Genomic DNA, 26,537 nt, shown 5'->3' on the forward strand with positions numbered 1-26,537 from the left:
CCTCAGAGTGCAGTAAGATGCAGTGCACAGATTCCTCACAGTGCAGTAAGATGCACATATTCCTCACAGTGCAGCAAAATGCAGTGCACAGATTCCTCACAGTGCAGTAAGATGCTGTGCAGTGTAACAGATTCCTCAAAGTGCAGTAAGATGCAGCGCAGTGCACAGATTCCTCACAGTGCAGTAAAATGCAGTGCAGTGCAGATTCCTCATAGTGCAGTAAGATGCAGTGCAGATTCCTCACAGTGCAGTAAGATGCAGTGCAGTGCACAGGTTCCTCACAGTGCAGTAAGATGCTGTGCACAGATTCCTCACAGTGCAGTAAGATGCAGTGCACACAGATTCCTCACAGTGCACGAAGATGCAGTGCACAGATTCCTCACAGTGCAGTAAGATGCAGTGCACTGTACACTGATCCCTCACAGTGCAGTAAGATGCAGTGCAGTGCACCAATTCCTCATAGTGCAATAAGGTGCAGTGCAGTGTACAGATTTCTCTCAGTGCAGTAAGATGCAGTACAGTGCACAGACTCCTCACAGTGCAATAAGATGCAGTGCAGACTCATCACAGTGCAGTAAGATGCAGTGCAGATTCCTCACAGTGCAGTAAGATGCGGGTCAGTGTGCACAGATTCCTAACAATGAAGTAAGATGCAGTGCAATGCAGACTCCTCACAGTGCAGTAAGATGCAGTGCACAGATTCCTCACAGTACAGTAAGCTGCAGTGCAAGGCACAGGTTCCTCACAGCGCAGTGATGCGGTGAAATGCACAGATTTCTCATAGTGCAGTAAGATAGTGTGCACATATTCCTCATAGTGTAGTAAGATGCAGTGCAGATTCCTCCTAGAGCAGTAAGTTACAGTGCAGTGCACAGATTCCTCACAGTGCAGTAAGATGCAGTGCACAGACTCCTCGCAGTAAGATGGAGTGCACTGTACACAAATCCCTCATAGTGCAGTAAGATGCAGTGCAGTGCAGATTCCTCATAGTGCAGTAAGATGTATTGCAGTGCACAGATTCCCCACAGGCAGTAAGATGCAGTGCACATATTCCTCACAGTGTAGTAAGATGCAGTGCAGTGCACAGGTTCCTCACAGTGCAATAAGATGCCTTGGAGTGCAGAGGTTCCTCACACTGCAGTGCAATGCAGTGCAATGCGCAGATTCATCACAGTGCAGTAAGATCCAGTGCACAGATTCCTCACAGTGCAGTAAAATCCAGTGCAGTGCACAGATCCCCTCTTTACCACAAATGATGACCACAATCACCCCCAGGCCCGGAAGGAAAGCCCCTCAGAGGTCCCCAGATGGAAGAGCCCAGCTCAGCCCAGCTCCTGGCAGAGATTTCCTCCAGGATTATTCAGTCTATTTCTACAAACACAGCAGAAGGTGCTGACAATCTCCTACCTGAGCAGAAACCTGTGCAGACATTTCCAGGCTCTCTCCTCCTCCTGGGGCTGGGGCTGGGGGGGCAGGTGCAGATCTGGGGTGAGGGGGGGTCTGTGAGGGTCTGAAGATGAAGATAACTGCACAGACAGGGGGTCCTTCCTCCTCTGCAGCAGGCTGGACACAGAGGGAGAGGCCGGAAGTGATGTCAGCATCCGCCGCTGGTGTTGTCTCTGCAGCCACTGACCCGGAAGAGGAAACCCTTCTCCCTTTCATACAATGTGCTCAGTGGATTTCATCAGCAGGCGAGGAGCGCCCTCCGGTGGCCGCTGACGGAACCGCCGCCTCCAGGCTCCAGCAGTGAAAACATTTCACACAAAGAAGCATTTTGTGGCAGAAAGTCCTGGGAGTTCACACGTCACAGACATGGATGTTGTTCAGACATGGATAGTCCCAACAGTCCCAGGAGACTGTGGTTGTTTTATAGCCAGAAATGCTGATATCTTTAAAGAACCCCCTCCTCTAATACAGGTTAGAGGAAAACCACACAATGCAGTCATCCTCCCTCTTCTCAGCCAGAGCCTCTCTGCTGTGCTGTTTACTGCTGATTGTGATTCTTAAAAATACAGAATGCTGCCTGAAGCTGTCCTATATGTCGGAGCGCTACATCTTCATGTCTGCCCCTTCACAGTAAACATCATTCTCCAGCACTGATTCAGCATGGGGATTGCCCAGGATCACACAATTCAGACCCGTGAAAAAGCTGGGGTTCAATGGCAGGTTTCCTGCTGCTGAATCACTGAACCATCTCTCATAATTGCTTTATTCATATCACATGTTCTTATCTCATGAAGGTAAAAGGGCGAACAATGTCATACAATCTGTATTTGTAAGTGATATCTATTTCATTTTATCTGGTATCCATCTGGCAACTGAATTCAGAGATTATTTACTGTTGTACTGGTGCCTATACAAAGAAACTTCATTATTTACCAGGCCATTGTGCAACTAGCAAATAAATGTTACTTTTTACCCAGCTGCACAGTAAATATAAAAGTTTAAGTATGGTTTCGCAAGAAGCAGCGGAAACAGCAAAGAACTTCACAATTTACTTGGCTGCTGGCTATTAGAAGAGATTACGCTGTGATGGACCTGCGACACTACAAATAGCAAAGAAACATTGCTATTTACCAAGCTGCTCGCTAATTACAGACATTATATCCTAGCTGGATGGCAGACGTGGAGACAGCAAAGAACCATTACTATTTACCCATCTACTGGTTACACACAGGACATATGCATGATATGGCCGGTGGTCAAGCAAATATCAAGAAAACTTCACTATTTACACAGCTGCTGGTGAAATAGCAGATATTATGGGCTCGATTCACAAAGATAAACACACACCTTTGTGTAAGTTTACTCTTTTTTGGTATTCACAAACAAGTTAATAGTATTGGTGCATAATCGTGTACAAACAACTGCAAAATGTCTGTGACGTGCAGTACAAAATAGCGTGCAACACAATTTCCTGAAGTACCCTGTACAATATGAATAATCATCTATGCCCTGAAAGGCACCTTAATACAATATACAATACCGTCTCATTGCGCTCATTCTGGTGACGTTCTGGCCCGGGAGAAAGGTGTAAACGGAAAGTGAGCACAGATACCATAGGTTGTTTATATTGGTAAAGTGGGTTCAGCCAGGAGTTGTCTGTTGCATCTGCTATTTGTGAGTGTTGGTAAGGCGATGAGGCTGAGAAGTCAGTGGCAGCGATGGTATCCTCTTAGATAATATTACAACAATCTAAGGAGTTTCTTTCTTTGAATCAGGCGACTGCGCCAAAACACGTGATATGGGATACGTATAAGGCTTGGTTAAGGGGGGCAATAAATAGTTTTGCTGCCCACTAGGTAAGGCGGGAGGAATTACAACCGGCCCAAATGGAGGGGAAGATCGCAAGAATGGAAGAGGTACTAAAAACCAACACATTAAACGAGGCGGGAAGGGTGAAAATCTTGGAAGATCTACAAGATTTGCAGTTAAAGTTCAGGGTTATGATGGAGGAAAAGGTGTCACAGCAGTGGGAAGTTAGTACAGCATGAGATATAATACATGGGGTAGGATGCAGGAAGTTGCTGGCTTGGAAATCTAGATTGGAAACGCACCAGAATAACATCAAGAAGATTATGGGTGGTGAGGCAGGGTTGGTTGTTGAAGATAACTCTAAAATAAAAGATGCTTTAAAAACCTTTTTTCAAGAGTTATATAGAGAAAATTGAGAGCCAGATATAGAGGCCGTAGAACCATGGCTCTGGCAGAAACATCTTCCAAAACTGTTTAGTGAGCAGGATCAATTATTGTGTCAAGAGATCTCTGGAAGTGAGATTTTAGCAAGGCAAAGAAAGGGAAAGCGGCAGGGCCTGACGGGAACCCCGGTGAACTTTATTCGGCAATGGAGGAGGTTATTGTTCCAGTCTGGGTTCAGTTCTTTAATGCCATATTGCTGGAGGGTGATCCTATTCCGAGGTCTTGGAATGACGCGGTAATCTCATTCATGTTGAAGCAAGTCAAGAACCCCCTACAGTTTCAACCTTACCGCCCAATATCGCTACTTAATTGCAATTATAAAGTCTTAACTGGTATTTCAGCAGGGCGTTTAAACAAAGTTGTGAGCCACTTGGCATACCAAGATCAGTGAGGTTCTTGCTTGGTAGGAATATGAGAGATCTTAATCACACTTTAATTGGCTCCATTGATCTGGCCACAATCCTGGATTTACTACTAGTAATTGTGACCGTGGATGTCACCAAGGCGTTTGATCATGTGAACTGGCAATATTTTACGACGGTATTAGCCCATTTTGGAATAGGCAAATCTTTAATCTTTAATTAATGTATTGGCGAGGATTTATAGTGCACCAACTGCAAAAACTTTGGTAAACGGTAGCCTATCTTCTGAAGTGAAAATATAAAAGGGATTAGACAAGGCTGCCCCTTCTGACCGGTCCTTTTAGATCTTTACATTGAGCCTTTTCAAGAGAGTCTGAGGTTAAATGAGCAGATAAAGCCTTTCAGGGTAAGGGAATTTTCTAGGAAAATCGCCTTATGCGCAGACGATTTGATCATATACACCTATGATGCTACTTCCACCCTCCCAAAGCTTATGAGAGAAGTCATGTGTAGGAAGGTAGCCTCTTTCTAGCCTTGTTACCCCCACTTTTGGCCTGTTTGTGAGTATATGTCAGGGTGTTTTTACTGTGTCACTTCGATCCTGCTAGCCAGGGCCCAGTGCTCATAGTGAAAACCCTATGTTGTCAGTATATTTGATATGTGTCAATGGGATCCTGCTAGCCAGGACCCCAGTGCTCATAAGTTTGTGGCCTATATCTATGTGTTCCCTGTGTGGTGCCTAACTGTATCACTGAGGCTCTGCTAACCAGAACCTCAGAGTTTATGCTCCCTCTGCTTTTAAAATTGTCACTGCGGGCTAGAGACTAATTTTACCAATTCTCATTGGCATACTGGAACACCCTTATAATTCCCTTGTATATGGTACCTAGGTACCCAGGGTATTGGGGTTCCAGGAGATCCCTATGGGCTGCAGCATTTCTTTTGCCACCCACAGGGAGCTCTGACAATTCTTACACAGGCCTGCCACTGCAGCCTGAGTGAAATAACGTCCACGTTATTTCACAGCCATTTTCACTGCACATAAGTAACTTATAAGTCACCTATATGTCTAACCCTCACTTGGTGAAGGTTAGGTGCCAAGTTACTTAGGGGGTCATTCTGACCCCAGCCGGCGGCGGTATCCGCCGGCCTGGCTGGGGCCGCCAGAATACCGCTGCGCGGTCAAAAGACCGCCACGGGTATTCTGGGTTTCCCGCTGGGCTGGTGGGCGACCGCCAAAAGGCCGCCCGCCAGCCCAGCGGGAAACACCCTTCCACAAGGATGCCGGCTCCGAATGGAGCCGGCGGAGTGGAAGGGGTGCGACGGGTGCAGTTGCACCCGTCGCGAATTTCAGTGTCTGCATGGCAGACACTGAAATTCAAAGTGGGGCCCTCTTACGGGGGCCCCTGCAGTGCCCATGCCATTGGCATGGGCACTGCAGGGGCCCCCAGGGGCCCCCCGACACCCCATACCGCCATCCTCTTCCTGGCGGGCGAAACCGCCAGGAACAGGATGGCGGTATGGGGGTCGTAATCCCCATGGCGGCGCAGCAAGCTGCGCCGCCATGGAAGATTCCCCAGGGCAGCGGAAAGTCGGCGGTACACCGCCGCGGTCCGAATGCCCCAGGGAGCACCACCGCCAGGGTCAGAATGACCCCCTTAGTGTGTGGACACCCTGGCACTAGCCAAGGTGCCCCCACATTGTTCAGGGCAAATTCCACAGACTTTGTGAGTGCGGGGACACCATTACACGCGTGCACTACATATAGGTCATTACCTATATGTAGCGTCACAATGGTAACTCCGAACATGGCCATGTAACATGTCTAGGATCATGGAATTGTCACCCCAATACTATTCTGGTATTGGGGGTACAATTCCATGCATCCCTGGGTCTCTAGCACAGAACCCGGGTACTGCCAAACTTGCTTTCCGTGGTCTCCACTGCAGCTACTGCTGCTGCCAACCCCTCAGACAGGTTTCTGCCCCCCTGGGGCCTGGGAAGCCTGGTCCCAGTAATGCAGAACAAAGGATTTCCTCTGAGAGAGGGTGTTACACCCTCTCCCTTTGGAAATAGGTGTGAAGGGCTGGGGAGGAGTAGCCTCCCCCAGCCTCTGGAAATGCTTTGATGGGCACAGATGGTGCCCATCTCTGCATAAGCCAGTCTACACAGGTTCAGGGATCCCCCAGCCCTGCTCTGGCGCGAAACTGGACAAAGGTAAGGGGAGTGACCACTCCCCTGACCTGCACCTCCCAGGGGAGGTGCCCAGAGCTCCTCCAGTGTGTCCCAGACCTCTGCCATCTTTGATACAGAGGTGTTGGGGGCAATGGACAGCTCTGAGTGGCCAGTGCCAGCAGGTGACGTCAGAGACCCTCTCTGATAGGTGCTTACCTTTCTCAGTAGCCAATTCTCCTTTTTGGGCTATTTAGGGTCTCTCCTCTGGGCTATTCCTCAGATAACGAATACAAGAGCTCACCAGAGTTCCTCTGCACTTCCCTCTTCAACTTCTGCCAAGGATCGACCGCTGACTGCTCCAGGACGCCTTCAAAACCACAACAAAGTAGCAAGAAGACTACCAGCAACATTGTAGCGCCTCATCCTGCCGGCTTTCTCAACTGTTTCCTGGTGGTGCATGCTCTGAGGGCTGTCTGCCTTCACCCTGCACTGGAAGCCAAGAAAAAATATCCTGTGGGTCGACGGAATCTTCCCCCTGCTAACGCAGGCACCAAACTTCTGCATCAACGGTCCTCTGGGTCCCCTCTCATCCTGACGAGCATGGTCCCTGGAACACAGGAGCTGGGTCCAAGTGTCTCCCATAGTACAGTGTCCCTTCTGTCCAAATTTGGTGGAGGTAATCCTTGCCTCCCCACGCCAGACAGCAAACCTGTGTACTTCGTGATTTGCAGCTGCTCCGGCTTATGTGCACTTTTCCAGGACTTCCTTTGTGCACAGCCTAGCCTGGGTCCCCAGCACTTTGTCCTGCATTGCCCAACTCGCTGAGTTGAAATCCGACGTCGTGGGACCCTCCTTTGTGACTCTGAGTCGACCGCTGTCCTCAGATCTTCAAAGTGCCTGCTCCGGTACTTCTGCAGGTGCTGCCTGTTTCTGCGGGGGCTCTCTGAATTGCTGAGCGCCCCCTCTGTCTCCTCCTCCAAGGGGCGACATCCTGGTCCTTCCTGGGCCCAGCAGCACCCAAAATCCTCAACCGCAACTCTTGCAGCTAGCAAGGCTTGTTTGTGGTATTTCTACCTGGAAACACTTCTGCAACCTCCAGCACGCCGTGGGACATCTTCCATCCAAAGGAGAAGTTCCTAGCCCTTTTCGTTGTTGCAGAAACTTCGGCTTCTTCCACCCAGAGGGGTTTTGTGGGCTCCTGCCCCCCCTGGACACTTGGGTGACTCTTGGACTTGGTCCCCTTCCTTTACAGGTCCTCAGGCCCAGGAATCCATCTTGAGTGTTTTGATGGTTCTTGTGGTTCTTGCAGAATCCCCTATCACGACTATTCTGTCTTTCTGGGGTAGTAGGGTAACTTTACTCCTACTTTTCAGGGTCTTGGGTGGGGTATCTTGGACACCTTTACTATTTTCTCACAGTCCCAGCGACCCTCTACAACCTCCCATAGGTCTGGGGTCCATTTGTGATTTGCATTCCACTTTTGGAGTATATGGTTTGTGTTGCCCCTAGGCCTAAGTCTACCTACTGCATCCTATTGTGATTCAACACTGTTTGCACTACTTTTCTTACTGTTACTTACCTGTTTTGGGTTTGTGTACATATAATTGTGTATATTACTTACCTCCTAAGTGAGGGTATTCTCTGAGATACTTTTGTCATATTGTCACTAAAATAAAGTACCTTTATTTTTAGTAACTCTGAGTATTGTATTTTCTTATGCTATTGTGCTATATGATATAAGTGGTATAGTAGGAGCTTTGCATGTCTCCTAGTTCAGCCTAAGCTGCTTTGCCATAGCTACCTTCTATCAGCCTAAGCTGCTAGAAACACCTCTATTCTATTAATAAGGGATAACTGGACTTGGCACAAGGTGTAAGTACCACAAGGTTCCCACTATAAGCCAGGCCAGCCTCCTACACCATGGTCTTCTCAAAGCTTGCTGGCTACGAAGTAAACGAAGAAAAAACTGGAATCAAAATAGTGAGGGTCCTAGAAGGGTTTCTGAGATGAGGTAATCATGCATAAAAATAACACAGGATTTGGGAAATTAGTAGCTATAAATTTAGCTTTTTTGCTAAAATAAATGGGGTAATCTGCTGCTTACTTTAATTTAGTGAAGATATCTATTTTGCCAAAAATTCTTTAAGAAAGTTAGGTTGAAGTACTTAGGGGCAGCAGCTACCACTTGGAATGAGATTAGGGGCCATATTTATACTTTTTGACGCAAAACTGCGCTAACGCAGTTTTGCGTAAAAAAAAATTGCGCCGTCTAACGCCATTTGGAAGCGCCATGCGGGCGTCAAATTTATACTTTGACGTACGGCGGCGCAACCAACAGGTGGGAGTCATTATTTCCTGACGCACACAGCGTCGGTCTGTCGTAAATGAAACCAACGTAAATGCGACGCACATCACTGTGGGTCGATTTACGACAGCGCAATCGTGAAAACGCTGTTTTTTTTCACGCTATTGCGTCACATTTTTGCGCGAAAACTGCCCTTTCAGGAGAGGAGACCCAAAATGGATCCTAGATGCCCCAACAGACCCCAGGAGGATGAGAGCAGACCAGGAACCAGCCATGAGGAAGCATACAGGAACCAGGACATTTAAAAAAAAAAAAGAAAGTGTCGCTTCAGTGCAGAGGAGCAGGAAATCCTGGTGAAAGAGGTGACGGAACACCAGCACCAACTTTTCATCACCTCTAAATTGCCACTCAGTAGGAGAGAGGCCATCTGGAAACAAATTGTGGACAAGATTAACAGTGTGGCTGAAGAACGCCGGACAGTCACCGAGTGTAAGAAACGCTGGCATGACTGCAAACGTAGGACCAAAGAGAAAATGGCCAGGAACAGGAAGGCAGCAATGCAGACTGGAGGGGGGAGTCCAGCACAACAGGAGGCCCTGGACCACATGGAGGAGATGGTCGCAGCCGTCATCCCGGAGGAGATCGTCACAGGGATTCAAGGACTGGACAGCGCAGACTACCACGACACTACGCACATGCAGGGTAAGTCGCATGGGGAATTAAATTGCAATAATGGGGACTGTAAGCAGGGGGGGATACCTACTACACAATGTATGTAAGTCTGCACATATATGAAGTGGCATGGGGAAAGGGGCACGGCAGGGGGGCATGCCCAGTACTGACCGAAGATGGGGCACGACAAAATACAGCAACAACAACATACCCACGGGGACATCCTGTAATTACAACAAGAGAGCCAAGGGAAAGCAGTGACAGGTGGGAAGGACACTAACTCAAATCCACATCCAGGCACTTGTATTGCAAAACCTATTCCCCATCAACTAGGTCCCTACCTGTGATGCAGTAGCAAATACAACAACTGTAACTTAACTGCAACCACAGTTGACAATAACACCTCTCATCTCTGTGCAGCTATAGTACCAAATGGCAGGAACCCCACCCTGGAACATACACACCTAAAATAGGGGGTGAGGATGACATCTGCAATTACTCCTAGAAATAAGACAAAGGTACCAGTACACTCAAATGCCGAATGTCCATAACTGACACATACATAAGCCTAAGTAAACAGCAATAGGAGCCACACAGCACTAACGACACACACATGCTGCATATGTCAGGGTCCCTCACGTGCCTGGCTAACAAGGCTACATCACTAATGTCATACTGCTCAGACAACAACATTGAGGAGGGGACACAGGCAACTGGTCACTGAAACACACCTCCAAAGTCGGACAAACAAATAGGACATTCATACGATAAACAGGCCAATCCAATTCAATACACATCACCCAACATCATCTCAAAACATCAAGAATGTTTACATCCATACCACATCCTAACATTGACATGCATAGGTAATGCCACGTGACATGTACAGATCATGCAATGTGAATAAAAAGTGTATGGGGCAGGGCCTGAGAGGCAAGTGTGCTGGCAGGGCAGTCACAACTCCCACAGTCAGTCAAAGTGTAGTGTGGCAAGTGAAACGTATACTTTGCGCATTAGCCTCAGGCTGGAGGCCTTTGTGCATCTTACCCTGAATGTACTTATACTCATTTGCTCACATCTAAGAGCCTCAGAGCACTTTGCACTAAATGATTCTCATTGCCCTTCCTATCAGTTAGTGTAGCAAATAGTCAGTCCTAAGGTGTTTTTAATTAGTCAAATCACACTGTGTTGCCTACTTCTGCACTGGAGTGTGCCAGAACATATTCATTCTGTGCCCCAGTCAAGGATACCGTCTGGTATGTTGCTGATAGATGTGGTAGGGGTTAAGGTTTGGCATTCCTGCGTAGGGAAACTTTGTCATCACCATGACATATGTCTTTTAAATTCACTTCCTTGTCCCAAGACACGCATGGGGGAGTTTCCAAACAGAAAATCACAACTAGATGCTGCCTGCCTTGCTGCTGATGCACAACCAGATCCCAGCCCATTCCTCTGATATGAGGGATGATGTCTCCCCTGTGATTCAGACAGGCAACCTCCAAACTTAACATGCTGTGCTATACATAGAACAAGCAGAGGGAGAGTAGAAACTGTTAGGCACCATGATAGCTGTGTACTAATGTATTACTCTCCTGCGGACTATTTCAATTCTAACAGTGTGTATTGTTTGGGTCATTGGGGCTCACACCTAAATTCCTACAAGTCAGTTGTACAATGAAACTTCATATTAAACTAATACTGTCTTTGTCATTTGTGTATGGGAACATACCGGAAAAGATAGAAATGTGTAGGACCTGAGTGACCACCACTTCCCTGAGAAGTTCCAAAGATGTCATGCGCTCGTATGTCTAAACATTCCTTTGATGTGGGAGACCAGAGGCACAGCTAGTTAGTCTGAGCTAAATTGAATATCTGGGTGACAGAGTTATTTACAAGTGGGTCTAACTTAGTCCCCCACACCATTAGCCATCCTGCTGCCTAGAAAGCCAAGAATCACATGTTGGATAATGAGAGCCCACCCTACAAAATGTCCCTCCATAACAATAGTGAAACACCGAGTGAGGAGTAGGAGAAACAAACGCATATTCCTAAATAATTACAAAGCAACACCTAGAGGCGACCTGGCAGACATGTCTGAAAGATCCATATCATACATGTGACACACAGGTGGGCCATAGGCCTACAACAATGCCCTATGACGGACAGCAGATACCTAGACAAACACAGAGTACAATGTTAAGGCATCCAAAGGCTTGTATCTTACTGCAAAATAGTCACAACACAGACACACTAATTGTACCCTGTTTCATTGCAGAGGAACACGGATCTCCTGCTGATCTGCCTGTCCATGAGTTCCCTGATGACATGGATGACAAGACCATGAACCTCCCACAAGAGACCATTGACATGGTCCTTGAAAGCCTCCAAACCCTACCTTCAGTCACAAGGAGGAGCACAGAAGAAGCAGCCTCCACAGTAGAACCACCCGCCACCCCAATTCTAAGACCTGCCAGCTCCAACACAGCTGAGGACTCTGACGACACTGGCACCAGCTTCGAAAGAACTGTTGTTGGGGTCCATCGGGAGCTGGCCAAGGAGGTGCGGTGGGGATGCAAAATTTGGCAGCCAGCCTTGAGGGGGTGCGTTTGTGCATGTTGTCAACTGCTGATCAGGCAGCCGCAATGCAAGCCAGAACTTTGCTCTTGGAGGACATTTCCAAAACACTGAAGGAAATTGGCACAGCTGTCATCCAGTTGACACAACAACTCCAACTGCAAGCCACTCAACGTGTGCACGAATGCAACATAGAACCCCTCAGGGCCGACCTGGCTGCCTACCATCGTGATGTGGCTGCCATTCTGAAAAACCAGCAGGCCCTCCTTGCTGCAGTACTGCCCTTCATTACTCGACAGGGATCAGCCCCCGGGATGTCTGCCTCCATGTCTTCTAACACTGAGGTGTGTGTTGCCCCTTCACAACCAACAACAACAAGGACACACCAGGCAACACACACATCAGAAGAAGAAGACATGGAACAGATAACATTCACACGCAAGAGTACCCGGAAGCCCTAGTCCCTGCACCATGGCCTACTCCGACCAAGGTCCTACGTTTTGACACATGCCAGTCTCACTACAACTAACCTCAATGACTGTTCGGCAATCCACTGTATGACTTGTCCACATTGCCAGTGAATGTTTCTCTCCTACCATTTGGCAGTTCATGTTCCTCTGCACTGTCTGTGACATCACCCCAGCATGTCAGGAGCGTCATCCACACCCCGTCTGTAGGATCACCATGGAAGAATGCACCAGAACGGACACAGCAAACATGGTGAATGGACATTTTGCATTACACCAACTAAAAATAAATATCACTTGCACACCTATTGTGTCTCTGTGTCATTTCAAACTTCAACTGTGCAGTACATAACTCCAAAGTGGCTGTGTGGCAACCATGTCGATTCTCTATACTACTGTCCTGATTTCATGTATACTGAAACATCTGTGCAGTGGCCAGGATTGCATCATAGCTTTACTATACTGAGGAAAATAACTGATGAAGGGACTAAGCACACACAATCATGCTGTGTTGGACAGAATGAGGCCCAATCCATAGCTATTCTAGACAACTAATGGTGGCTGAGAAATGTAGGCACCATGCAATACTAAAATTGGAAATTATGCTGTAGAATGAAAGAAATGATAAACAATTTACACTGCATCAATCACCCTTACGGCGTATACTTCCATGAAGGAAAGTCATGCTGAATCAGTACACACATGATGTAGGTCAGCAATGACAGCAACAAGACAAGAGTGTGAACAAATCATCATCTATAAAGCTCTCCCTGAACTTCATAATGCTGTCCGACCTATCTATTTACCTACAATAACAAGTCTGGAAGCACTCTTTGTGAAGTAGGATACATACCAACCCCAAACCTTGATGATCAATGCACACTACCAGTAGTAATAAAAGAGGCAACTAAGGGAAAGGTAAACCTACACTAATCTAACCTGACTACTACTAACCCACAACAGTCCCTAACTAACCTAAGCTAAACTTACTCTACACATGTAACGAAACGATCTAAACATCAACCCCCAACCCACCATTAAGAGACAAGACACATGCAGGACAACACTTACTAACCTACACACATACTATACTATCCTAAACAAACATATATATATATATTTTTTTTTTTTAATATTTTTTTTTAATATATATATATATATTTTTTTTAATAAACAGGAATCCCAACATTGCCCCCCACCCACCCACCCACACAAAAATATTAGATAGAAAGAATAAGGACCCCCCACCCTCTTACCTAACACTAACTAAGCTAATTACCTATACTTATCCTATAACAACCCCCCAAACCCAACTAACAGTATGAAAAGAGGAAAGAGGTGAGAGGGGAGGGGTAAAAGTTCAGGAGGGCAAAATGACTAAAGATTTGCCCTCCGAAGTGTGCGCCGGATGGAGCGCACCTTCTTCTTAACCTCACCCATGTCCTCGGTCAGGTTGTCCACCTTGCGAATTAACCTGTCCAATTTTCTAGACAATGCCTGGAAGGCTGCAGGGTCAATCGGAGGGTCACTGCTGGTCTGCGTGCCGGTGGAGGTGGAGGTTGTTGCTGGAGTGGAGTGGCCACGGGACAGCCCTGCTCCCAACACACAGCTGGGTCCAGGTCTTGATGAAGATGCCTGGTCCGTCGCTGGGTCCCCTTGGGCAGACCTGGTGGTTGTAGTGGCGGTGGTTGTAGGTGGCACCGTTGGGGGAGCCTGTGGTGTGGCATACCACGCCCCGGAGGCCCGATCGGAATTGTATCTGCGGGCCATCCTCCGATACCCACACTGCACCTGCAGGATGTGCCTGTACCTCATTGCACGGCGCTCAAAATTGTTGTGCTCTGCGGCACTCAGGTTTGCAGCTGTGAAGAGAAAAGGGAAATATTGAGCATTGAATTTACAGTGGGTTGAATACCACAATGGCTCATTTGTCCATTACTAGATATATATTGTTTGCAGCAATTGTTACAACATAGTTCACGGAAAGGCTCAGAGGAAGTACATGTGAATCATGCATACCTAAGGTCATATCACACCTAGCATATCCATGTCTCTACATGATGGATGACATCACCCTAAACTACTCATCCAAATCATACCTAAGGCATTTGACATTATGGCACCAGCTCTTCCGCATACTGACTTCAGTACATATGTCATTCTATGTGATAACACTCACACTCCTCACTCAATGGCATTTTGAATTAGTTGTGTGCTAAGATTGAACCCCTGGCCCAGAATCATATGTCCACACTAGGGGTCAGATGTAGGAATTTAGGAAAATCAACTAGCAATTTGCAAAGCAGAACGGTGTCTCTGACACCGTCTGCGAGTCGCTATGGGGTCCCTAAAACCCACCTCATGAACATCAATGATGTGGGTTCCAAGTTGCCCCACCTTAGCAACATGGGCACTCACGGGGATGGAGGCCTGCTGGGACCAGCAGAACTCCATAGACGTGACTGTTTTTAAATTAAGCAAGTTATTTTTCACCAAGTGTAGGCCGTTTACCGGAAAGGAAAATGAGCTGCAATTATTTTTAAAGCACAACAATTGTACTTGGAAATTTTCACGGTAATTATTGGTCCCTTAGGCCACTGGCTGTTTTGCGCCGGATTATTTTTGTCCACTCACAAAGGTGAAGCTTTACAATGAGGACCCCTTCCAGTCAGCAAGTTGGTTACCATCCACTTCAAGTGGATGATAACAGCTACTCACTTTGCAACCACGTACTCGGTTGCAAATGGGATTGCCTACCACTGTGATTTGCAAGTAGGTCTGGTAAAACCCTTTATGATATACATTTTGAAAAGCATTTTCCTAATATGTACATGACCACCAAATACATTTTGGAATAGGAAACAGACGTTTGCAAATCCCACACATATATTTATGCCATTTGCAACGTGTAGACATTTTTCTCACTCTGGCCCAAGGTACTAACTCAAGTCACAAAAGGTGTTAAGTACGTGTAACATAAGGGGTGTGGAATTTATTAAAATATCTACTTGTCCACAGGACAGGTTGCTTCTCAAATCTACTTGTCCTGTAAAAAGTTCTACTTGTCCCTTTGGTGCCATGTAGTGTGGCGCCAAATTATGGCAGCAATCTCATTATGTAAGAGCTCTGATAATAGCCTCTCTGATTATGCCAGGGCTACTACCATAGTAGGGCTTGAATACTTGCAGTTTCAATCCCTACTGTAGCAATTTCCTTATTTTTCCACCTTTCTGCAGATCTGCATACTGGGGCTGGAGGAAGCAGTAAGCAATAGTTCCAGGGCTGGAATGCCTTTGAGTCTGCAAACCTACTAACCTGCATGTTTCACCAGCTTCTCTCTAATATTTTCCCATAATAAGAAAGGTTGGACATTTACTCCTGACAATGGCAGAATTAGAACTTCTTCCAGGGTTGGGAAGAAAGTGGCTGGAGGGAAAATGAACTTGCAAATGCTCAATAGATTTTCACATGAGCAAATCTACACATGCGTATACAGTTCACAAATATTTTATAGGGGTACGACATATACCATGGGTGCACTTTTGTGACTTTCTTTAAGAATTTGGGGCCACATGTAGGTAGGTTCAGATTTGCGACCCGAATGTAGGATGGTGTCCCTGACACCATCTGTGATTCGCAAGGGCTTCGCAATTGCACACCTCATGAATAATCATGAGGTGGGTCGCAATTTGCGACCCCCTTGCGAATGACGGCCTCACAGGGATGGTGGCCTGCTGGAGACAGCAGACCACCATGTCTGTGACTGCTTTTCAATAAAGCAGTTTTTTTTTTTTTTTTGTAATGCAGCCCGTTTTCCTTAAAGGAAAACGAGATGCATTACAAAAACGAAAAATGAAACGTTTTCGTTTCATTTTTTCAGAGCAGGCAGTGGTCCGCGGGACCACTGCCTGCTCTGAAAAAATGTTTACAGTGACATTCACAATGGGGAAGGGGTCCCAGGGGGACACCTTCCCTTTTGTGAAAGTTTTAGCACCCATTTGAAATGGGTGCAAACTGCGATTGGTTTGCGCCCACGTTCGCAAAACAATCCTACATTGCACTGCGAGTCGCAATTAGGAAGGGAACACCCCTTCCTAATTGCGAGTTGCAACCCCGTTTTGCGATTCGGTAACCAGGTTACTGAATCGCAAAACTGGGTTTGTGCATCGCAATGTGCTTTTTGCACGTCGCAAACAGCGAAAGCCACTGTTTGCGACATGCAAAAAGCTACCTACATGTGGGCCTTGGTCCCTAATTAGGTCTGGTGTTAACAAAGACATTTTGTTTTTATTAAACTTCTATTTTTCTCTCTTTCGGCTGGCTTTACTGTGAGTGATCGCATTCTTCTCTTCCACAAGGAGCATATTGGCACACAAAGTAGTTTTGTTCAGTGTCAGGAACTACAGTGGCAATCAGTGACGTAACGAAACTTGAGGGTGCCCCTTTGCAAAGAACATGGAGGAGCCCCCTCTCCAGACTCACTCAGGGCAGGTGCTGTGCTGAAGGGGCCCCCTGGAGTGCGGCTGCGGGGCCTTTGTTATGCCACTGGTGGCAACGTGTGCTTTTAGAGTTCAAAAACGTTTTTGTTTTTTTTTGCCAGTGTTTGTTACAATGTTGAGGGCCTGGTAGCTCCCACAACAATAAAGTGTTACAAAAGCCATGTCAAAACAAGACACGCATTGATGAAACTAAAAGACTTATAAAAATATGTCAGATCAGTTGGCTTTGTCAGTGTTTGTTTATTTTCATGCTTCCCATAATGGTGTTAAAAATGGTTACACTGATTTTCCATTAAAATATTTTTGGGAAATACTAGCATGCATCAAAACATTTTACTAAATGACACTTCATTTGCATCTAATCAGAGAGCATTCTGGGAGCATTATACTTAGCCTCATAGCCTAAACTTTTCAAACATGTGTATACACGTTTTTTTTTTTTTTTTTGTACTGGAACCAACGTCAGTAGTGAAGTGTGACCTTATAACATTTATTTACAGCACTCACCCTAATAATGAAGGTTTTCAAATAATGAACCATAAATACAAGTTCGAACAGCATTATCTTTTGGAAACACATTACCTCAACTGCAGAGAGTTCCACTCTCTGTAAACAGGCAGCCAAAGGGTTTGTGCTGCAGAGGGTTGGACCTACTTGTCCCAAGGACAAAGTAAACATAAAAACTTGTTGCCCTTGACCCCAAACGAGATGCGTCGGGCAATAGGAATTCCACATCCCTGAACATACTGGTTGCTACAGTCCTAGGTACCCGGTTTCACAGTAACATCCCAGTCTTTGTGGGTGGTGTGGGAAGAACAACCAACAATCCCATGTTCAATGCACACCCAGTGTGGTGAATCCTAGTTTGTTTTAGCGGGATAACAGGAGTTAGCTTAGCCGTAGGCTTGTAAACTCGTGCCCCCGTCACCCAGTGACTTTTAACCTACTTAGCTTGCTCTGTCTTAGTCCATTTAATTATTTATTTCCTTTAAATATGGCGGGCTTGTTTATAGTTAGGCCACTTGTTATGGATTTTATTATCAGTGTCACTGTGCCAAGGCGTCAAGATCAAGCACGTAAGACAAACATACAGTAGGCATTCACACTTAGGGATTTTCCCTCTCTATACTTTCGAGGGATTGTTGATATTAATTGCCGTCCCAAGCATGCCTGTTATCTATTGTTATGAATAACACTTATGTCAGGGGACCTTGTAAATCTGTATAAATACAACACACTTTTAGACAGATAATCAGAGGGATTCCGACCAGAGGGCATCGCCACCATCGCTGATACCGATGCTACAGTCATCTTGACGCAGACCCAGTCTTCGTGTCCCTGCGGAGTCTGAGATAGAGACCTCATTCCAAGGTAACGAGGGTTGGGGGCTCCTCTCATGGATACGGCCTTGGCAGATTAGGTTTAACGAACCCAGCTCTCCTTTTAAATGTAGAAGGTCAGATTTATTCTCCTTAGGATATTAGGGCCTATTCTATTCTACACCTGTGTGGTATTCTCACCTGTAGTTTATGTAGCCCATCCATATCTTTTCATGGAATACTTCTTGGGACATGGAATGTGGGGATGGAGATTCTGTGGGTGGTTAGTCAAGGCTTGGGGAAGGAGGAAAATGATGTGAGGAGAGCTGTGGGCTGTTTACCTGTGGATGAGATATTTATCCAGGATTCAATAAAAGAAACTAGAGCACATCGCCTATGGACATCATTATTACACTGGCGACGAGGATGGGATGTGTTCAATGGAATATCTCAACACAGCAGTTGGATTTATGATTTTCGTTGGACAGTTGGAACCTATTGTACTGTTTTCAGGAGGTACAGTTGGTGAGTTTTATTTGTTTTCAGTTCTAATTTTATGGATTGGTTTCTTTATTTAAGAGTGAGAATATTGAAGGAAAAGTACAGAAGAGAAAAAAGAAAATACAAAGGAAGGAAGGAAAACATCCAAAGATCCTAGTAATAAACTGCCTGCTTGAGGAAAAGTTTTACTCTAATGGTATGGTGAAGGTGGGAACCATTACGTTTTTTTTTTTCACAGAGAAAAATACTTTTCTGTAATTGTCGCAAGTAACTCGATGTTTGGGTTTATATTTAAAATACCGAATGGTTTCCGCGAGCGCTGTCACGCTCCAGCAGAGCGCTGCATTCGGGCGCCGTGTGTCTGTTTAGTTGCGCGCTCCGTTTCAGAAGAACAGGGCAGATGACGATCGCGCGCTTGTTGCGGCACTTTCAGAAAAGGCTCCATAGATAACGCTTGTGGTGGTCATTTAACAACGAACGGGTTATCTTTAAATGGTGAAAATCAAACATTTAGAGTAAGGAAGAATTAACTCACCTGCAGCTACGGTGCCATCGTGAAACAGCTTGAAATAGTCTACAACAGTATTTGGCAGCCCCGACACAGCCAACAGCCCACAGCTTAAAGTTTTCTTCACACAGTACAAGGTGAATTGCCTGTAGAAAATGGTCTTCATGTTTGAATGACATACTAATGACTTTGATATTCTACAAAATAGTAATTCAAAGGAAAAACATAAAGGAATTACTATAAGATTATATCTTTAGAAGATTTAATTTTTATTGTGATTCAATTCTTCTCTAAAAAATAACCATAATGCAAAATATACCTCCACCTCCGTTTTTTTTAACAGTACCTGGAGAAGCACCTATTATTTGGTCAAAATGGAAAAAGTCATTTTTGCACTATACAAGAGTATGTGGTTCATCGCTATCAAATGAAAGAAAAGTTTCTCTTCTTATGCATTGTTTGGGGTGTGAAGGACTGGAAATTTTTGAAACTTTACCTGAGCCAGAGGATGAAGGAACGGATTTAAATGAATTTGAACTCTGTATAAAGAAACTAGATTTACACTATCTTCCTAAGATTAGCACAATTCTGGAGCGATATCACTTTGGTATGCGGGAACAAGCTCCAAATGAATCTATAGAGGAGTACATTACTGCTTTAAGGAAATTGGCAGCTACGTGCAAATTTGGATTCATGTTAGAAGAACGTATAAGGGATCAATTTATGCTCAAGTGCTCAAGTGACAAGATCAGGCAAGAGCTTTGGAGTAAGGACGATCCGTCTCTACAAGAAGTTGTGACAATTGCCAAAAGTGTGGAACATACCTTAGCATGTGTGGGGGAATTAGAAAAGAACAGATTTCCTTCAGTGAATAAAGTATTTCCTAAAAACGAGCAACAGGAAAATCATGCATTAGTTGCAGAAGGAGAAAAGGATAATGCGAAACTAACACAAATTCAGAGACCGAAATTCAAAGATACCAAATGCTTTCGATGTGGAAATTTAGGACATTTTGCATCCTTTAAAAAGTGTCCTGCTATGAATGCTATCTGCAAAATATGTGGAAAACGTGGGCACTTTGCGAAATGCTGTAGGTCACAGAAGGATTCAACAGTCAAAATGATACAGGATTGTATATTGATGGTTGATGAGCAAGGGAAGAAAAAGTATTATCCGAGAGACACTGTAATAATGTGTGGTATTAAGTGTGAGGTTCTCTTTGATTCTGGAGCATGGTTGACGTTGATGTCAAATGAGATATTTGACAAATATTTAAGTGATAAAGTACAATTGGAAGACCCAGATGTTGTCCCTGGGGGCTATGGAGGTCTAACTATTGAGCTAAGGGGATACTTTAAATCGGAAATTGTATTCAAGTCAAATTCCATTTATGCCAAGATCTATGTTCCGGTAAAAGGGGACAGCGTCTTAAGCTGGCCCCATCAAAGAGAACTAGAGGTCATCTTAGATCCTAACAATACCACACCTGTTTTACTCAAAAAAGACTTTCTTAAGAGTATTAATAATGTGTGTGAAATTTCTACAGAAGTTAATAAGGAAAGTGTACCAAGTTTTGTGCGTGAATTCAAGGGTGTGTTTAGTGACACTCTAGGTTGTCTCACCAAATATGTACATCACATCAAACTTAAGGAAGGTGCAATTCCTGTGGCTTGTAAGGTACGGCCAATACCAATATCGGTGAGGGATGATGTGGAGAAAGAGTTGAATAATCTATGTCAGAGTGGGATCATTGAACCTGTTGAAGCTTCAGAATGGGTTTCTCCGATTGTTGTCGCACGTAAGCCCTCGGGGAATATCAGACTGTGTGTCGACTTAAGGAATCTAAATAAGGCTGTTGTGAGTGATTTATTTCCACTTCCAAATATCACGGAAATGGTTACACTTTTGCATGGTGCCAAATATTTTAGTACGTTAGACTTAGCCTCAGCCTATCATCAGGTGAAGCTTCATGCAGATTCAAGGAATCTCACTACGTTCATTACTCCTTTTGGAACGTTTAGATACATAAGGATGCCGTTTGGGTTGGTATCAGCCTCATCGGTGTTTCAAAGGTTAATGCATGATCTATTTAGGGCGGAGAAAGGTGTGAAATATTTTCAAGATGACATTCTGGTGTATGGGAGAACTAAAGAAGAACATGAAGAAAGGGTTAGGAGAGTCTTGGGTATCCTACAAGGTCATGGGCTCACGTTAAAACTCAGTAAGTGTCATTTTAGTAAGGAAGAAATAGAGTATTTGGGGCACAGAATTTCTTCTACTGGTCTATACCCAAAACAAGATTTGATAGAAGGTATTTTAAGACTACAGTCGCCCAAGAACAAAGAAGAATTGCAGGCTTTCTTTGGTATGGTGGAGTTTCATGGAAAGTTTCTACCTAACTTAGCTATGATAACAGAAAATATGCGGAGATTACTGAAAAAAGGTATTGAATATGTGTGGAGTGATTTGTGTGAAAACGAGTTTGTAGTTGTGAAAAAGAAATTGTCTAGTGTGGGTTGTTTGAAATCGTTCAATCCAAATGAGTTGAGTGTGATCATGACTGATGCTAGCACGAAAGGTTTAGGTGGTGTTCTCTTACAGAAAGGAGAAGGACAGGATTGGAAACCGGTAGTGTATTGTTCACGAACTTTAAAAGGATCTGAGGTGAATTATTCCACAATTGAGAGAGAAGCGTTAGGTGTTTTTTGGTCTGTAAACAAATTCAAACATTTTGTATGGGGAAGACCTTTTCATGTGTATACTGACCACAAGCCTTTGATTGAAGTTTTTATGAAAAAGGGTCTTGACCAAATTTCCTCCAGGATAAGTAGGTGGGTGGTTAATCTTCAGGATTTTAATTTTCAAATGTTTTATGTTCCAGGAGCGTATAACAATACAGCTGACTGTTTGTCCAGACTGTCATCGGTTTCAGAGGAAAATGTGTGTGAAAGCCCGGAAAACGATTTCAGTGTGTGTAGTGTTACGGAAGGAATTGTTGGCCATGATGACTGGGTTCATGCTGTTGCAAATGATTCCGTTTTGCAAAAAGTATGTGATTCCCTTAAGGACAAATGGAATTTTGATGATGTAAGGAATTCTAATATCTTGAAAACGTTCTGGAAGATGAGGGATGAGTTGTCAGTTTCAGATGGTCTACTGTTTCGTGGTGAGAGATTAGTAGTACCGAGTGCGTTAGTTGAGAGGATCATTCAACTTGGTCACAGTGGGCATCAGGGCATAAGTAAAACCAAAGCTAGGATTCGCTTGAATTATTGGTGGCCTGGGATGGATTTAGGTATTGAAAGAGTAATTAGAGACTGCTCTGACTGTTGTAATAGCGACAAAATCTATAAAACGAGAGTACCTTCGATGGGTATTAGGAGTTTATCGAACAGGCCGTGGGATGTTGTAGCAATGGATATTGTTGGACCTGTTTATGGTAAGGGTGGAAGCAGTTATATTTTGGTTTTAATTGACCAATTTTCCAGATGGGTGGAAATTGGTATAGTTAGTAGTATTGAAACTAAAAGAATAATCAATCTTCTGGAAGAGGTGTTTGCTCGAGAGGGTTTTCCCAATGCCATCCTTACTGATAATGGTCCACAATTTGTGTCCAAAGAAATGGAGGGGTATCTGAAAGGATTGGGGATTAAGCACAAGTTGTGCTCGTTATATCATCCTGAAGGGAATGGTATTGTTGAAAGGTTTAATAGGTGTGTGAAGGAGTGTGTGCAGTTGGAGGTAACTGCAGGGAGATGTTGGAAGGAAGGCTTGAGAAAATTCTTGATAGCTTATCGTTTTACACCACATGTTACGACAGGATCTGTTCCTTTTGAGTTATTCAGGGGAAGGAAACCCAATACGATGCTTGTTCCTGGTTGGGTTACTGGGGGTAAGGATAAAGCTGTCTCTTGGTCACATGGAGAGTATGACAGGACGTGTGAGGAAAATTCAGTGGTGAAAAGGAAGGAGTACTTTGATGGAACGAAACATGTATGTGATGTGAATGTGAATGTTGGTGATGAAGTTTTGGTTAAGAGACCTGTTTTGGGTAAGGGTGAAAGCAAATTTTGGGGTCCGTTTAGAGTAAAGAAATTGTTCAAAAATGCTGTAAAAGTTGATGATGGCCGCATATGGAATCTCAATCGTATTGTGATCTCAAAGAGGAAAAGTGTCTGATTTTCTATATATTCTGAATGAATTTTGTTATGTAGGTTTATTTATATTGTAGAGCATACTTGATTCTTGTATATGATGTTTATAGTTTCTGAGGTTTGTTTACTGTGTTGGTTTTGGGGGGAAGGTGTGTGGTATTCTCACCTGTAGTTTATGTAGCCCATCCATATCTTTTCATGGAATACTTCTTGGGACATGGAATGTGGGGATGGAGATTCTGTGGGTGGTTAGTCAAGGCTTGGGGAAGGAGGAAAATGATTTGAGGAGAGCTGTGGGCTGTTTACCTGTGGATGAGATATTTATCCAGGATTCAATAAAAGAAACTAGAGCACATCGCCTATGGACATCATTATTACAACCTATACATAGATTTCGGTTATATATTGCATAATGGTGGGGGTCTTTATAACAATGACTCTCCTCTTCACAATACTGTTTCTTGGTATATTCATTATCCTAATCATTGCAGTTCATGCAACTTATCGCAAATTGCAGTTATGTTGAATAAAAACTATTATAACTTCACTGCATCTGTGTTATTGCCTTTGTTTGTATGAGACATAATAAAACTGTGAGAAAAGGGTAATTTCCGTTCAACCACGACAACCCTGAGAGCTCTTACTTTGAGTCCATGTGTAAGCGACTGCTACAAATCACCTTTTACTATTATGTTTCTGGTGAGGTACTGCTAGTAAGCCGATAAGGTTTGGACAACAGTTACAACTAGTTGTAGGAAGGAACCTAGTCACCTACAAACGAAAGTACTGTCATCCTGAGACCAGCAGTCTTGCTCAGAGCAAGAGTCCAAACTACGACATGGCGCCCCCAACGATGGTGTTTAGGCACTAATTTACGGATACCCTGACTATCACTGTCTCACAGACAACAGGTACCCTCAGTACCATTATACGGAGACGTCCGTGGTCTTTGGGAGAATCCTCCTCAGCCGAACAGGTAACCCCTAATTAGGCTGTAGGTTGTTCGAGCTCGAACTAACAAAAGGAAAAAACTTCCCCTATTTTGGTGTTCCGTTTCTCTATACAACTATGGCTAATACCATAGAAATTCCTGCTAATGCTAGACATGCACTTACACAACATTTATTAGCGCATGGCCTTACGGAAGAGGGCGGGGAGGTTACTTTGCTTATAGAAGCAACTGAAGCATACCAAACTGAAACATTTTACTGTTGGGTTGCCTTTCCTGAGGCTGACCAACGGACGCACACTTTCCACACTTATGACATTGCAGACGCTCCAGTACGATACGAAGCATACCAGTATCATGAAATTTCGCTCACATATCAAGAGCATCAGAACTGGTTTGAAGGCGCCCTACCACATGTACTACGTCGGGTGAGGCTAGGTCCTTTAAGTAATGACGGGCCTACATGGCCTATGTTTGCAACATATACACCTCACCCAGACATACAGACTATGCCGATTGTAGATTTAAGAATTTTATATAATGAATTAGTGGCGTTATATAGAAGATTGGTTCAGTTCGTAATGCGAACATTGAACACTACACCAGCGCGTCCAGCACCACCAGTAACAGGTGGATATCAATTGGCTACTGGGGTTAATCCACAAACAGTACATTCTATTATGGGTAAAGTACCCGCAGAACGGGAAAAAATACCGTTCTGGATTGCTCAGAAAACAAATCAGCTGGAAGCTGTGTTCCCCCATACGGGGCCACAGGAAAAACATAGATTGCTCACTATGTGCTTGCCATTCGGGATGGTCCCCTCGGTGGATGAATGTGCCACTTGGGGTACAGTCTTCGCTGCCGTATATACTACCACACATGGTACCCCTACACTTGCCAATTTACCGGAAGTATTAAAACAAATACAAAATGAGCATGGGGCTGCACCAGCCCTGGATTTGGGGATGAAATTGATGCGTAACTTTGACGCCGTCTCCTCGATAATATTAAGTAATATTAAAGGGGAAGCGGTAGCATTGGCGATACGCCAACGTCTCCGAGAAACTCCACATGTGGAACAGGAGAGACAGCTACCAAAAATAATATCAGATACCTATACTAGTATAGGACGAGATGGGTTGGGTGCCAAGCCTAAAAAATTGGACATACCAAGTGCCACCCATAAGGATGGTACAAAGCAAGCACAAGAGGGCTCTAAGAAGCGCTGGGATAAACAAAAAGATTTCAAAGACAGGAGGAATAAAAGAGCTGATTCTCCACATCCGGAGTACTCTGAAAGGAGATATAGGCCCTCATTCTGACCCTGGCGGTTCTCTACCGCCAGGGCCAACGGGGGCGGGAGCACCGCCGACAGGCCGGCGGTGCTCCCTTGGTCATTCTGACCGCGGCGCTTTGGCCGCGGTCAGAACGGGAAAACCGGCGGTCTCCCGCCGGTTTTCCACTGCCCCTTAGAATCCTCCAAGGCGGCGCAGCTCGCTGCGCCGCCGAGGGGATTCTGACCCCCCCTACCGCCATCCTGTTCATGGCGGGAAAGCCGCCATGAACAGGATGGCGGTAGGGGGGGTCGCGGGGCCCCTGGGGGCCCCTGCCGTGCCCATGCCCATGGCATGGGCACGGCAGGGGCCCCCTAACAGGGCCCAACTAGGCTTTTCAGTGTCTGCGATGCAGACACTGAAAAGCGCGACGGGTGCTGCTGCACCCGTCGCACGCCTTCCACTCCGCCGGCTCGATTCCGAGCCGGCTTCCTTGTGGAAGGCGCTTTCCCGCTGGGCCGGCGGGCGATCTGAATCAGATCGCCCGCCGGCCCAGCGGGAAAGTCAGAATACCCCTCGCGGTCTATTGACCGCGGGGCGGTATTCAGGCGGCTTCCGACGGGCGGGCGGCAACCGCCGCCCGCCTAGGTCGGAATGACCACCATAATCTCAGAAATAGGGACAACATTAAAACTCCTGACAGATATACTGATTCACGTCTTTCTCGTTCCTTTCAGGACGCACCGGATAGACGTTGCGAGAGAGGGGGCCGTCAAGATCGACGTCCGGAATACGTGAAAGAAAAGAAAGACTCACCGCAGTCTTCCGTTAAAAAAGAAGAAAAGACTGCTCAGCAAAAGCCACAATTTAAAAAGAAGAAAGTGGCAGCACTAACTATTAAAAATGCCAGTAATACTGAGAACGCTGTTGAAGAACAAGACGTGGGCAGTGACTCTGTTAGACAGCGCGGCAGAGGTCACGATATGTCGCCAGACTCTGAAAGATCATCTGGATGCGACAGCAACTAGCGATTACATCGCAGTTGAAACGGCAGATGGCCGTGTTCTCCCACCAGA

The sequence above is a fragment of the Pleurodeles waltl genome, unplaced genomic scaffold, assembly GCF_031143425.1.
Source record: "Pleurodeles waltl isolate 20211129_DDA unplaced genomic scaffold, aPleWal1.hap1.20221129 scaffold_37, whole genome shotgun sequence".
Lineage (NCBI taxonomy): Eukaryota > Metazoa > Chordata > Amphibia > Caudata > Salamandridae > Pleurodeles > Pleurodeles waltl.